The 14,103-nt window shown below is 45.2% G+C and overlaps 1 protein-coding gene and 1 non-coding gene across 4 annotated transcripts in view; both read left to right on the plus strand.

Annotated features, from left to right (window-relative positions):
• Window positions 1–14,103, plus strand: part of NTM (neurotrimin) — a 963,524-nt gene that overhangs the window by 14,309 nt on the left and 935,112 nt on the right. The gene's annotated exons all lie outside the window — the stretch shown is intronic.
• LOC117081885 lies at window positions 381–511 on the plus strand. The gene has a single exon (XR_004436358.1). It is a non-coding gene; the product is annotated as a U6atac minor spliceosomal RNA (small nuclear RNA).

The raw sequence follows: 14,103 nt of genomic DNA on the forward strand, positions 1-14,103 counted from the left end.
CAGAAATACTCTACTTCGTCTGTTCATGGCTAGTGAGTTGTTCCCTAAACTCAGGCACCCAGACCTTTCTGCCATCTGGACCTGTTGCACACGGCCTTGCCTCCATGGTCTGAGGCGGCAGCATCTGTGTGCCAGAGTGGAATGAGGGAGAGATGAAGAAGAGGCAGGAGGTACCTGGGCATTGCCCCCTGCAGATGCTCCTGGAGGCCATCACATGGCATCCTTGCTCACCTCCTCTTGGCCAGGACTCAGCCACATTGCCACACCTAAGTACAAGAGCATGTGGGAAACTCACAATCCCCTGTGGATGATAGTATGCCCAGACAAAGTCAGGGGCCTATCACCATGGAAAGAGGGATGGACATTAAGAAACTATTAGTGTGTCATATGAAAGGAGGAAAAATTAGTATTCCCTTGATAAGGATGGAAGAGGCCCTCAAGTCCATAGGGTGCACATATGGCTAAGGCATTACCACCATGAAAACGTGATGTTTCAATATCACCAGTCATTAGGGAACCACAGATGAAAACCACAGTGAGGTACAACTTCACACCCGTTAGGATATCGCTGATGAAATAGAAAAGGAAAATAAATATTGGTGAGGATGTGGAGAAATTGAAACCCTTGTGCATTGCTGGTGGGAATGTAAAGTGATGCAGCCACAGTGGAAAGAGTTTGGGGGGTTCTCAAAAAGCTAAACAGGCTGGGCTCAGTGGTTCATGCCTATAGTCTTAGCACTTTGGGAGGCTGAAGCTGGAGGATTGCTCAAGCCCAAGAGTTCATGACCAGCCTGGGCAATATAGAAAAACCCCATCTCTACAAAAAAAATTTGTTTTAAATTATCCAGGCGCAGAGGTGCACACCTGTAGTCCCATCCACTCAGGAAGCTGAAGTGAGAAGATTGCCTTGAACCCAGAAATTCAAGGCTGCAGTGAGCTGTGATTGCACCACTGCACTCCAGCCTGAGCAGCAGAGCAAGACTCAGTGTCTAAACAAAACAACATTAAACATACTAAATCAGTAGGTGAATTGGAAAAAAAATAAACTAAACATGGAATTATCATATGACTCAGCAATTCTACTCCTGGGTGTATATCCAAGAGAATGGGAAGCAGGGCCCCACACAGGTATTTATACATCACTGTTCACAGCAGCATTATTCACAATAGTGAAGGTGGAAGCAACCCAAGTGTCCATCATCAACAAATAGATCAACACAATGAGGTCTGTGCATAAATGGGTATTATTCAGTCTTAAAACGGAAGGAAATTCTGACACATGCTGTAGCGTGGATGAACTTTGAAACCATTATGCTAAGTGAAATGAGCCAGACACCAAAGGACCGATAAAGTATGATTCCACTTACACGAAGTAAGTAGGATAGGCAAATTCATGGAGAGGCTATCAGGGGCTTGCGGGAGGAGGGAAACGGAGTGATTTAACGGTCACAGAGTTTCTGTCTGGGATGATGAGAAAGTTCTGGAAATGAATGGCGGTGATAGTTATATAATATTGTAAACATACTCAATGCCACTTAATTGTACACTTAAAAAAATGGTTAAAAGGGTGAATTTTATTTCATGCATATTTTACTAGAATAAACAAATGAAAATTAACAAAAGAGATAATCCGCTGTCTCTGGCGTAGGAAGGAGGCAGGTATATGTGTAAGCTTGGTGGCAGGAAGTTAAAGGAGCTTGCGTTTGCTAGCTTTTATTTTCCTTGAGTATAATGCAGGGAAAATCTGTGTGTTTGCACACACCTGTGTCCAGATCCACATCTTTGTGTCCATATACCTGCAGCCTGGTTTTTCCAAGAAAACAAAAAGGACTGAACTAGTTGCTTGTGTAATGGGAGAGATGGCTGACGAGTGAACAGGATAATCCTGTGCAGTATTAATCACTTTTCCCTCATGCCACTGTCTTTTCTCTGGACTTTAAATAAAAATATAGTCTACCCCAGTCTTCTTTCTTTATTCCTTTTTTTGATTCTGGTCCTACCATTTAGGGCCATCTCCCAAACATATCCAGAGCTCATCATTTACTCCTTTCTTGTATTGCCTTTTTAAGGAATTAAAAAGATATGTTTTTATCTTTACAAATTACAAAGCATATTCATACCAAATACATTTCTTAATCTCCACATCAATCAGAATATCCTTTCTCATCCCAGGCTATCGTTAAGGTTAGGAGCTGAATTTTTTCCCCAAGCCGTTATTTTCCTCATCTTTCAAATAGGATATATGAATTTCCTTGGAAGGTAGTTTTCACATTTAACCAAATTAACTGTGTGAAAACTTTCGGCACTCAATTCATATTGCAAAATTAAAAGCCAATGTTTTTGAAGCTCGCTGACAGCACAGGTACTTGTGACCGGACCTCCCTATCAAAGTCGTCTGCTTCCCTCTCTTGGCGCTCTCTCTCTCTCTCTCTCTCTCTCTCTCTCTCTCTCTCTCTCTCTCCCTCCCTCCCTCCCTCTCCCTCTCCCTCTCCCTCTCCCTCCCTCCCTCCCTCTCCCTCTCCCTCTCCCTCTCTCTCTCGCCCTGTTCCCAGCACTCCCCTCTTCACTCTGCTCCATCGCCCCAGCAAACATTGAAGGCTGGTGCCCTTCCACAGCTCTGTACATTTGCAGGAGCTGCTTTCTAACGGGAATGTTCTTCTATGGCCCCAGCAAACACTGAAGGCTGGTGCCCCTCCACAGCTCCACACCTTTGCAGGAGCTGCTCTCTAATAGGAATGTTCTTCCTGCAGGATCAGGACAGTGGAACACTGTACATTCTCATCTTAGTGTTGAGTGATGATGGACTAAATAAGACCAGGGAAAGAATTTAAGAGGCTGAAAAAGGAGAACAACAATAGCAGAAGAGGGTGACTTTATTTAACAACAAAGTATTATATATTTCAAAATAGCTAGAAGGCTTGAAATGTTTCTACCACATAGGACCAATGTTTGAGGTGATGGACACCCCTAGCACCCTGGTCTGATCATTACACATTCTATGCATGCAGCAAAATATCACAGGCACCCCATACATATGTACTAATATTGTGTATCAATGAAAACATTTGTAAAAAGAAAATAAATCTGAAACCCGCTCCCCTCTTAAAAAAAAAAATGGAGAACAAAAGTTTGTTAAGACTGACTCCAACCCATCATTTTTATACTTAGCCTTCCTGGGGACCCTGGTTTCTAATCTGCCCTGAGAAAAGAGAAAGGGATCTGAGACACCTAACATCATTAGACCAGGACTCTCCAAGCGTGGCCTCCAAATCAGAAAGTATGGGGCCAGAACCCAGCAATCTGTGTGTCAAGAAGCCCTTCAGGATATTCATCCTAAAATTTGAGAACCATTGATTTAAAAGAGTGTGAAGACTGAAAGTCGGGAGCTCTTTCTGGAAGGGCCACTCCCAGGGCTGGACATGGGGAAGAGGAAGCAGCAGCATGGACCCTGCCTCTTGGGAAGGGCCTCCGTGTCCCTCAAATACTCTCACCTTAGAAAAAATCCACTAAACCACCGGGACAGAGGAGGCTTGGTGGTGTGTAAGCAGTATAAATATGTACATTCACGTATTTATGTAAGTACATATAGATTCTCTTTGGCTAGGGCTGCCAGATTTAGCAAATAAAAATCCAGGACACCAGATATATTTAAATTCCTGATCAACAAATGATTTTTATTATGCAGAGCACATACTAATACTAAAGGACATTTTTTTTTTTGTTTTTTTTTGTTTTGTTTTGTTTTGCAATTCGAATTTAATCGGGCATCTTCTTCTCGTTTTTAGCAGGCATCCTACCTTTTGCCCATAAGTATTAGGTACATCAGGGAAATAGCCTGATCAGAATCAGTGTCTAAAGGTAGAAGTGGGTTTTAATGGCCTATTTATTTACATTTTTATAGGAATGTGTATGAGTTAGCACAGAAGAAAAAGAATGCTGCTCTTTCTGGCTCATTGGATTATTTTAAGATCTGTATTTGGGGAAAGAGAAAGCAAGCAAGAGAATATAGGGAGAAAGATGGTGGTTGGCTTGGCGCAGTGGCTCCCACCTGTAATCTCCCACTTTGGGAGATCGAGGCTGGTGAATCACTTGAGGTCAGGAGTTTGAGACCAGCCTGGCCAACATAGTGTAAACCTTGTCTCTACTAAAACTACAAAAATTAGCCGGGTGTGATGGTGGCACATGCCTGTAATCCCAGCTAATTGGGAGGCTGAGGCAGGAGAATTGCTAGAACCTGGCAGGCAGAGGTCGCAGTGAGACAAGATCATGCCATTGCACTCCAGCCTGGGCGACAAGAGCGAGACTTCATCACAAAAAAAAAAAAAAAAAAAAAAGAGAAAGAAAGAAAAAAGAAAAAAGAAAAATGGTGGTTGAAAGTGGCCCACATGCCAGCAAGTCCTCCCCGCTAGTCAAATAACTGAGCACCTATTATGGGCCAGGCCCTGATTTACATGACCCTGAGCGAGATAAGCAGCAACCTTCTAGGTTGCTTCTAGGAGGCTGAGCTCCCTGCCTCAGGCCTGGTTCCTGGGCAGGTTTCCTGCAGCCACCCCTTACCTGCCCCAGGTGACAGGATGCCACCCCAGAGGGTGGGACCTTGATGCTGTGGCTGGGCAGTGAATGACAAGCTTCCTAGTGAGATGCAGCTGGGGGAGCGGCTTGCTGACAGAACAATTTGCCTGTGCCCAGAATATCCCTCAGCCTCGGCAAAGCGGCAGCCTGGCGGGCGTCAGGAGAAATTTCAGGATTTATCATTCGCCTTGGTGGCAGGTGTGCTGCGAGCCGCCCTGCTTCCCGTTGTGCTTTTCCAGACCTGCAGACTGGATGGGCAATCCACCCAGGCTTCCAGAGCCTCAGGAAGAATGTGTAAAACTATTTCCTATTTTTTTCCTCTTCCTGATCTGCTTGTGTTTATGTAAATGACTGGAAAAGCAGTTTTCGGCTTATTTTCACAGCTTAAGGGCTTCGTGAGAAGCTTATTATTGAAAAATTAGAAACTGAAAGCACCGTCTTAGACAATGAAATAGCAACCCAGCGACTATGTGTGTAAGGCTGGGTGTGCTGTAACTGGCTGCCTTACAAATAGGAACTCCCCTGGGATTCAGTAATCACACACGTGGCAACAGGTTGTCTGTTTCAACAGAGAGTGAGTAATCAAAGGAGATTTGCAGTTAATCCAAATATAACAGAGAAGCATCCAAGGGAAGCCCAGGAGAAGGAGACTAGAAGAGTGAGGGGTGGATGAGGCTGGAGCTTCCTGGTTTGGAGTTCCAGATGCAGCAGAGAGAACTGGGAGAGGGGCGCTCTCTCTGAGTGCTTGGGTTGGTCCATTTGCATTGCTATGAAGGAATACCTGAGACTGGGTAAAGTACAAAGAGGTTTATTTGGCTCATGGTTCTGCAGGCTGTATTAGTGTGGCACAAGCACCTGCTCAGCTTTGGGTGAGGCCTCAGGAAGCTTTTAGTCATGGCCAAAGAGAAGGGATACTTTCAGGTCACACGGTGAGAGAGGGAGTAAGCAAGAGAGGAGAAGGAGGTGTCATGGTGTTTTAAACAACCAACTTTCCAGTGAACGAGAATCCATGACTTTGAGGAGAGGACCAAGCCATTCATGAGGGATCTGTCCCCATGACCCAAACACCTCCCACCAGGCCTCACCTCCGACACTGGAAATCCATTTCAACATGAGATCTGGAGGGAACAGACTATCAGCCATGGAGGAACAAGCTGCACAGAGGAAGGGGAAACCGAGGTTTGGCTACACATTGAAGCAAACCAGAAAAATAACCTGAGCACTTGGCCCTTACACTTGACCAGCAATGTAAAATTGGGGAGGAATTAATTAGCATTCAGTGATTTACTTCAAAATCCTGAGTCCTACACTGGATTGGGGTCAGGGGTGGAGAAGGACTTGCTCCATCTCGGCAGGCTAGAAAGAAGAAAGTGGCGCGGGCCTGGGAGACAGTGGTACCCATCAGCGTTTCGGGGAGACACTTTAGTTTGCATGTGTGTCTCTGTGGTTCTCAAAGTGTGGTCCCTGGCTGGCAGCATCAGGGTCCCCCGGCACTTGTAGCAATATGAATTCTCAAGCCCCACCCCCCAGAGAGCCCTCTGACCCTGGACCTCTGAGGGAGGCCCAGCAATCTCAAGAAGCCCTCTGGATGATTCTGATGCACGCTTCAGTCTGACAGCAACGGCAGACCTGGTTACCTGGCCAGAGGTACCAGGAGGTGCTCACTCAGGGTTCCTCTGTGGGCTTCTGTGTGGACTACTACACCCAGTCCCAGGGGAGATCCTGGAGCAATTCTGTGCCGAGCCTTCTGTCCTGATCTTCCTAACCTCGTGGGGCTGCGGGAAAGGCATTTCACATTTATTACACGTGTACCACTACCATGTGCCAGGCACTGCTAAATGTTTTATGTGTGATATTTAATCTTTCCATCAACCTTGTGAGGTAGGGGTTGTACATAGCATTTTATTGCTGAGAATATTTGGGTTCAGAAAGGCCAACTTGCCCAGGCCTATGTTTCCCGAGCCTGTACCCTTATTCATTCTCACACGGCCTCTCCGCCACATACTTTTCTGTCCCCAGATGCTTTGGGTGCCACCTACACAAAGAAACTACCAGCCTGGCAGGGCCCTACCTCTCCACTGCCAGGCTTGGCCTTCCCCGCCCCACTCCTTGCCTCATGTTAATTTCCCACCTGAGTACTGAGTACTTTATAAATAGCAAATCTAAAATGAATTTTCTACCAGCGATCATTAGCTCCCTTGACATCCATTAAACATTCTCGCAAGCAGAGTGGTGACAAAAGGGATTGATTTTTACAGTATGCTTAACAGGGGAAGAGAAAGAAAGGTGTTGACAAGTCTTTTTTTTTTTTTTTTTTTTTTCTGTCCTGATATCACCAGGAATTTGAAATCAGTCAAATGACTTTTATCTGGGAAAAAAAAAAAGAAGGCTAGGATTGGGTGCAGGAGGAGAGGGTCGGGAGACGGAAACAGGTTCCCAGCACCCTGTGCGGCTCATTTCTGCATCCGTGACAGGTAAACATAAAGTTAGTTACCTAGTGCCAGCCACCAAGATGAATATGTCAGATTTAATGCTTCAAAATATATAGGGTCCAAGCCAGGGAGGGAGTAGGGGGGAGTGGAGGAGGAAAGAAGGCTGTATTAAGGGAGAGGGACAATAACCAATCTTCTGCTGAAACTATTGGAAGAATAAATGTGTTGATGCAATAGTGGAAGTCAGAGAAGGCTGGCATATGAGGCACTGTAGCTGAAAATTTAACTTTGATTTCAATTTTCATATTTGTCAGCAATAATTAGATTCAAGAAATGTTTTGCCACTGTTCTAAAATACTAATAAGTAGAGGCCTTTGTAGTGTGGTTAATGGAGTCTTTTCTCCTAGCGGTCTAGGAAAATTCCATTAAAGCAAAAAGTCATACTATATTACAGTGTTTCAATATACATGGACTCTGTTGCTGCAGTGATATCCCAGGGATGGGAGTCCTCTGTGCAACCACAGAGCCCCTGACAGGAAAGGGGTTGGGGCTTCAGAGGCCTTAGCTGTCTATCATTTCAGACCTGCACAGACCTCCCTGCCTCATGGGTGGGGGTAGGGGAAAGAGAAGAACAAATTCAATGAAGCCTCGCCTTGGGAAGGATGTGTTTTATAAGCATCACCTCCTGGAGCAGGTTGAAGAGAGGGCAGGAGGAGTTGATGGGCGCTTTCCCTGCTCTCCCCAGTCTGGACACCTATTGCCTATTCCTTTAATGAAGAAACTCCACCCAGTGGCGGAATCTACATGCACTCCTCCTCCCAAGCCTCAGCCTGCTCTGAAAGTCTGGAAGGCTGCTTTCTCTTGAGATCAGAATTTGATAAAGAGGCCCAAGGTCTATTATTTTTGATTGGCTTTTCCCTGGAGTGCCTGTGCATCTCTGATATCCTGGGTAACTCCCTGCAGGGCAGTATGGGGCGGATTGGGTTTCACCTGCTTTAATGTAGAGGTAAGTGAAGGGTTAAGTGTGTTGCACCCACACACTCCAGAGAGTCCCTGTGGATGACGGAAGGCCTAGGGCATCCTCATCTCCCTTCTACCCTACTTTCCACACCACTCCCCTGCCGTCAGGGATTAATAATCACGTGCTGGGCTTATTCAGATGGGCTCGCTCTCTGTCTGGAACACCCTCTCCTACGCAGACTGCTGCTGCAGACACAGCCACCTGTTAGCGCATCTCCCTGAGTCCAGGGAGCTCAAGGACCCTTCTCTCGATTGTCCTTCCCAAAATTCGGAAGTGGATCCCCAAACTGAGATGCCAGTCCTCGCCCAAAGAAAGCCCCATGGGCCTATGGGATCTCACCCACCTCCCCACACATGGTCTCCTTCATGTCAAATTGTGCTCTGCTTGACATAGTAGTAGAAAGACTTGGAATTTACTGATCCTAAACCATAAATGGGAAGTGATGGAGGAATGGATAGATGGCAGGTGAGGGGAGGAGGGTCCCACCAGGTTTACCACCTAGGCCTGGATAAAGATGACTTGCAGAAGTCACACCCATTCCATTAGTGCAGGGCAGCTCCCTCCCACCCTTCCCTGTGCCCATTCCTGGGTGCTTCTTTCCTGGGCCTGTGCCCTCCCCTTGCTGCCCCCACCCCCACCTCCCAGGGTGAACAGAGAGGCAGGGCCTGTACTTCTCCCCAACAGAGCAAAGACTTACCTTTGGCCCATGCCTCTCTCTCTGCCCCTCCTTCCTTCCCTCTTTCCCCACCAATCGCTGCCTAGCTGCGGCTTTACTTTTCCCTAGTGGCATGTGCCAGATCTTATCCCTATGAAGCACTTGAGGATGAAAGAAGGAAGGGGATATTAAATCCACCAGTGATACGCGTGGCAATTGGGAGAGGCTTTTGTTGTGTCATTTCCTACCTCCTTCAGCCTATTAAGCAAACAAAAGTGCTTGTGGAATGAGAAATGTAAATGGCCAACGCAAGCCGATTAATCCTAGATGTACAATTCCATTAATAAGGCCGCTTTTTAATAGGCGGCTCTGGCAGCAACAGCAGGCAGGCCAGGAATTGATGTATTCTCTGTAATTGTATTGCAACTAATAGGATATGAAGAAAATTGTACTGGAGAAGCAGGTCTTTCAACACAATTTTCCAATCAGCTGAAATAATGACTTGCAGTGGAAAGCCTTGAAAAGGAATGACACACACACAAATACAACATCGTCCAGAAGTGTCCATGATTCCCAGGCCCAGATTGAAGCTTTTTTCTTTCTTTTTCGCCTGACTTCCCTCATTTTTCTCTCTACTCCACTCTCGTTCTTCACCTCTTCTTCCCCACAGGTAATGCCAAGACCCAGAAGAGTCTGGTCACCTGTGGAGGGTCTCCCAGGGAGATTCCCCACCCCTGGCCCCCAGCCTTTTGCCTGTCTAGGCCCCCTCACTGGCTGAGATTGCTTGGTCCACCTTTTGAGAAGTCAGAGCGAGAAGGAGAGAGGCTGGGTGCTCTATGGAGAGAAGACTGAGTAGGAACTCAATGTTGGCCCTTCTACTAATACTAGTTGTTGAGTGACTTTGGAGCCATGCCTTCACCTCTCTGGATTCTCATCTGAGTGAACCTTCCAGCCCCAAAATGCAGTCGCTCTGAGTGCATTTTCAAAGAGCAGGCTGGGAGAAAAGCTGGCATCCTTTCACTTCAGGACCAACGAAGGCTGTCTAAGAACAAGAGCCCCTCTCTAAAGGGGTGTCCTCATTATCTGCATGTCCATCTACTGAGAGGCCCCACAGAACTCAGGCATCTCAATGTTGAGCTCAGCTTTGGAAATCAGGCCTCTGTGCATGCTTAATCACGGATAAGTTGGTCACTTCACTCCTTCATTCCACAAATATTTGCAGGGTGCCAGTGGTGCACTAAGGCACTGATCTAGGTTCTGGAAACGAGGCAGTAAATAAACCAGGCAAAACAGAAGTCAATCCTTCCCCTCATGGTGCTTGCAGTCTATCGAGTCAGCAACACTTTTGGTGAGCCTCACAGCTGGGGTGTTAGGCACTGGACCTTTCTCTGAGGCTACTTAGGGATGGGAACTAAAAGTCCCTCTGCTGTTGTTTACTTGGCCAAGGTGGCAGTGGGAGCCAGGCTGCCTTCACATGGCCCCTGCCAGCACCTCTCAGTCCTGTTCTCGGCCTCTCCTAATCACTGGGTCTCTGTCCTGCCCATTTGTGTGTGGACTCTGACCCTTCCTTGGTCACAGACTGGAGAGTAAATATAAAAAGAAAAGGCAAAGCACATTTCAGTTGAAATCCCCAAGGAAACTGATATGATTGCTGAACAGAAATGGTTCCAATAAGGGCAGAGAGGAATATTGCTTTTATAGCTTTGGGGACATAAAACATTTAGAAAATGTGATTGACTGGCAGGGTCTAATTTATCATTTATATCATCCCCTCTGCTCTCACACTCTGTATCTTGCTCCCCACAACACCCAAGCAGACACTCACGTGCAAACTTTTTTCTCTCTTTTTTCTTTCCTTTCTTCTTCTCTCTCTGAGACTTGGATTTATCGTCATTCCTTTAAGGAGGAGAACTCCTGTGGCTATTTATAATTAATGCTCAGAAACCTGCCAATCCATTTAATGACACTAGCAGGTCATGGCCCCCTTATAGCTCTCCATTAATCATCATTAGAACAGCTCTGAGTTTTTACATTCTTTTTAAATGTTAATTCACCTCTGTAATGCTCCTTTTAGTTAAAACTGTAAAGGGAGAAGTGGCTGGTGTCTCCACGCTGCCCGCCTGGGAATAGCGTGGTGGGGTTGATAAAGTCTGCTTGATTTCCTCTGTTCTTTTTCTCCTCTGACCCCGGTCCCTGCTACCAGATGTCAACCCAGTTTGTTCTTTGGTTGCCTAGATTTATCTTCTGAAAAACACCCAGTGGCTTAAAGTTCTGGGCAAATAAACATATTTGAATACCTTTGGACTCCCAAGGCTCAAGCCACAACCCATGAGAAGTTCTTGGCTTACTCACTAAGACCCAGGGTCCTGACGTGGCAGTGCAGCTCCTAGAGGTGAGGGGGTCTAGAACTGTTCATGTGATTTCCCGGCACTCAAGGGCAGGTTCCAGAAAAGCAGGTAAAAAGGAGTCAGGTAAAGAATTATCTTTCTTTCTATCAAGAGAGCTGGCCACTTGCTTCATTTTTGCTACTGATGGGCAATGAGACTGGGCAAAACATTCAACCTCCTTCCTCACCTACGAAACGGGATCCATATCTGTCATTTCCAAAGAAAAGGGTTAAATCTATAAAATATTAACTGGCATTGAAATCATCCTGGACTTTTAAAACCGATCTCAGTGCCAAGCATAGTATTAGTGTCATTCCTTGCCCTTCTCTGCCACTTTCCTATGCACAGCTTGACCTCCAGCTCTGCAGCCTTCATCCCTGTGGATGTATACATCTTCACACCTCTCGGTCTGTTGCTTTTAGATCATATTTCCCCAGCCATAAAAGTATATTTTGAATCATCAAAGCAGATGTGGTGAAAGAAGTTACGGGAACATACGGCTGGGTGTGGCGGCTCACACCTGTAATCCCAGCACTTTGGGAGGCTAGAGCAGGTGGGTTACTTGTGGTCAGGAGTTCAAGACCAACCGGGCCAAGATGGTGAAACCCTGTCTCCACCAAAAACACAAAAATTAGTCAGGAACTATGTAGCTGTAACTGTAATCTCAGCTACTCAGGAGGCTGAGGCAGGAGAATTGCTTGAACCCGGGGGACGGAAGTTGCAGTGAGCTGAGATCGCGTCACTGCACTCCAGCCTGGGTAACAGAGTGAAACTCTGTCACAAAAAAAAAAAAAAAAAAAAAGGAGGGGGAACATAAATGTGAACACCAATTCTATTATTGATTAGCTGTGCAACTCTGGGAAGCGCACGTCACCTCTCTGGGCCTCATTTCCCTTACTCTGAACTCTATATTTTAAAGATGCCATGATTTAGTAAATCCTGTGATTTTATTGCTTTCCTGTGAGTCTTCCCAAGGGGCTATTACAGTGACTCAGGAATAACTGGGAAAAAGTGGTCCTGTTTTGACCATCTGAGCTCTTAATTTTTCTTATCTTGTCAGGTGACATGCCCCAGAGTTGACAGCTCTAACAAAAGCAAACACAAATATATGAGGAAAATAGAAAAGACATTTTAAATTCATTTTTGACTCACTGTCTCATTTCTCTAGGCAAAATCCATCTTCATATCAGGCCTTTGGAACCATAAACTTGAATTTACTTTCAAGGCTGCCTGAAATCTACATGTTCAGTGGAGAGGACCCCTCAGGGCCAACTGGATACCAGATACCTCATCAGTTTTATCATCTTATCTTTTTAAGTGCTCCTTCAAAGTAGCTTAACCTCATTTTATACATGGGTAAACTGAGACTTGACGAGGTAATGTGGCTAGTCCAAGGCTGATGTATTTTGTAGTTTTCAAGACCATGAGTCAAACCTAGCTCTCCCGAATTGAAGCCCAGCTTCTAGCTTTGTATGACTTCATCTTGTTTGGCCCACTCCCGTAGCCTTCTTCGGGTGGGCCTGAGGCGATACATCTTGAAGGACATGAAGACGTGTCCTCTCAGTTCTCCCGCTCTGTCTGGACACCCCGTGCCCCAGACATTTGAGAAGAGGTGTGATGAGGCCGGCCATGGTGCTCATGTGGTCGGCTCTTGTTCTAATCCTTAGCACCCATTCGGAAGCCAGTTATGGGGAAAGCACAATGTGTCTTGGGACTCTGCTCCTGACTGGATGGCTTTCCAAGATCACTGAGATGGCTCTTCCTCCAGCATAGAAATTGATGGATGGTTATCCAGACAGCAACTAATGACCTCTGATTTGGACTAGCAACCTCCTTTCCTGAGTTTATCCTTCACTGTGTTCAAGTTCCCTTTGGCATCAGGATGTATAAATGGGCTTCCTGGGGGTTTTCTATAAGAAAGCCCACCAGCCATGCCTCCTCTTTTCCAGTCTTTGTACCTGTCCCCAGTTCTTACAGGGACAGTCATACTCATCTCTCCCTTCCCTGCAGAGCACCACTGATAGTCTAAGTAGACACAAGTCCCCAAGCTGGGCTTCGGCCATCTGTCTGCCCTTCACTTGAGGATGCAATAAAATCTGCTTGACAATTATGTCAGTACAAAGGGCAGAAAGGACTGCATGTCACAAAGCTGTGTAAAATTTATTCTTTCAAAGGTTGTATCAAGAATATTGTGGCCAAAAAGAGCTCTAATAGCAAGTGAGCACTGTGTAATCTGCCTCTTTCTCACGTGGCTACTTTCCCCTATTAGTGGATTTGTGTTAGTTCTGCTTGGTACCAAGTTAATAACAATAAGACCTTATAATAGTGTAGCACTGCATATGTTTGAAAGGGCTTTCACGAATCTATTATATCGTCAAATCTTCATGACTGCAGTTGGATTTTAGAACTGAGAGGGCTTTGGAAAACATTTCACCCAACATTCTCAGCTGATTATTATTGATGTATTTTGTTTAGCTTAAGTAATGTATCTTTATTAAATATAATTTGGAAACCATACAAAAGTAGCTTTAACAAGATTTAAAGTCACTCATGCACAATTACATTTAATGTATTTTTTTCTAATTTTTTCTTATTCTCTGCCATGGTTTTTATTATATAGTTATAATCATATCATTTATATCTCATTTTTTTCTTTTAAGAATAGATCAGAAACAATTTTCCATGTCGTTACATAGTATTAGTGAACATCATTTTAATTGGTTTCATTATATTACATCAAGTAGATGTACAATACCACTGCACTATGTTTGGACATTTATGTTGTTCTAAATTTTTTGCTGTTATAAATAATGTTTCAGTGAACATCTCCATGATTATGGCCTTATTCCACTTTTATGATGATTTCCTTACACACCATCACTGTAAATTCTATTACCACCAATACTCTTACTTTACTCAGGGGAAACTGAGGCATGGAAAAACAAAGTAATCCCAGACCCCACATTCAGTTAGAAAAACAACACAGACCCCAAGTCCGGTCTTTTGTCTCTTGGTTTCATATTGCTTCCATTATAT

Source organism: Trachypithecus francoisi, unplaced genomic scaffold (genome assembly GCF_009764315.1).
Source record: "Trachypithecus francoisi isolate TF-2019V2 unplaced genomic scaffold, Tfra_2.0 Lachesis_group8, whole genome shotgun sequence".
Classification (NCBI taxonomy): domain Eukaryota; kingdom Metazoa; phylum Chordata; class Mammalia; order Primates; family Cercopithecidae; genus Trachypithecus; species Trachypithecus francoisi.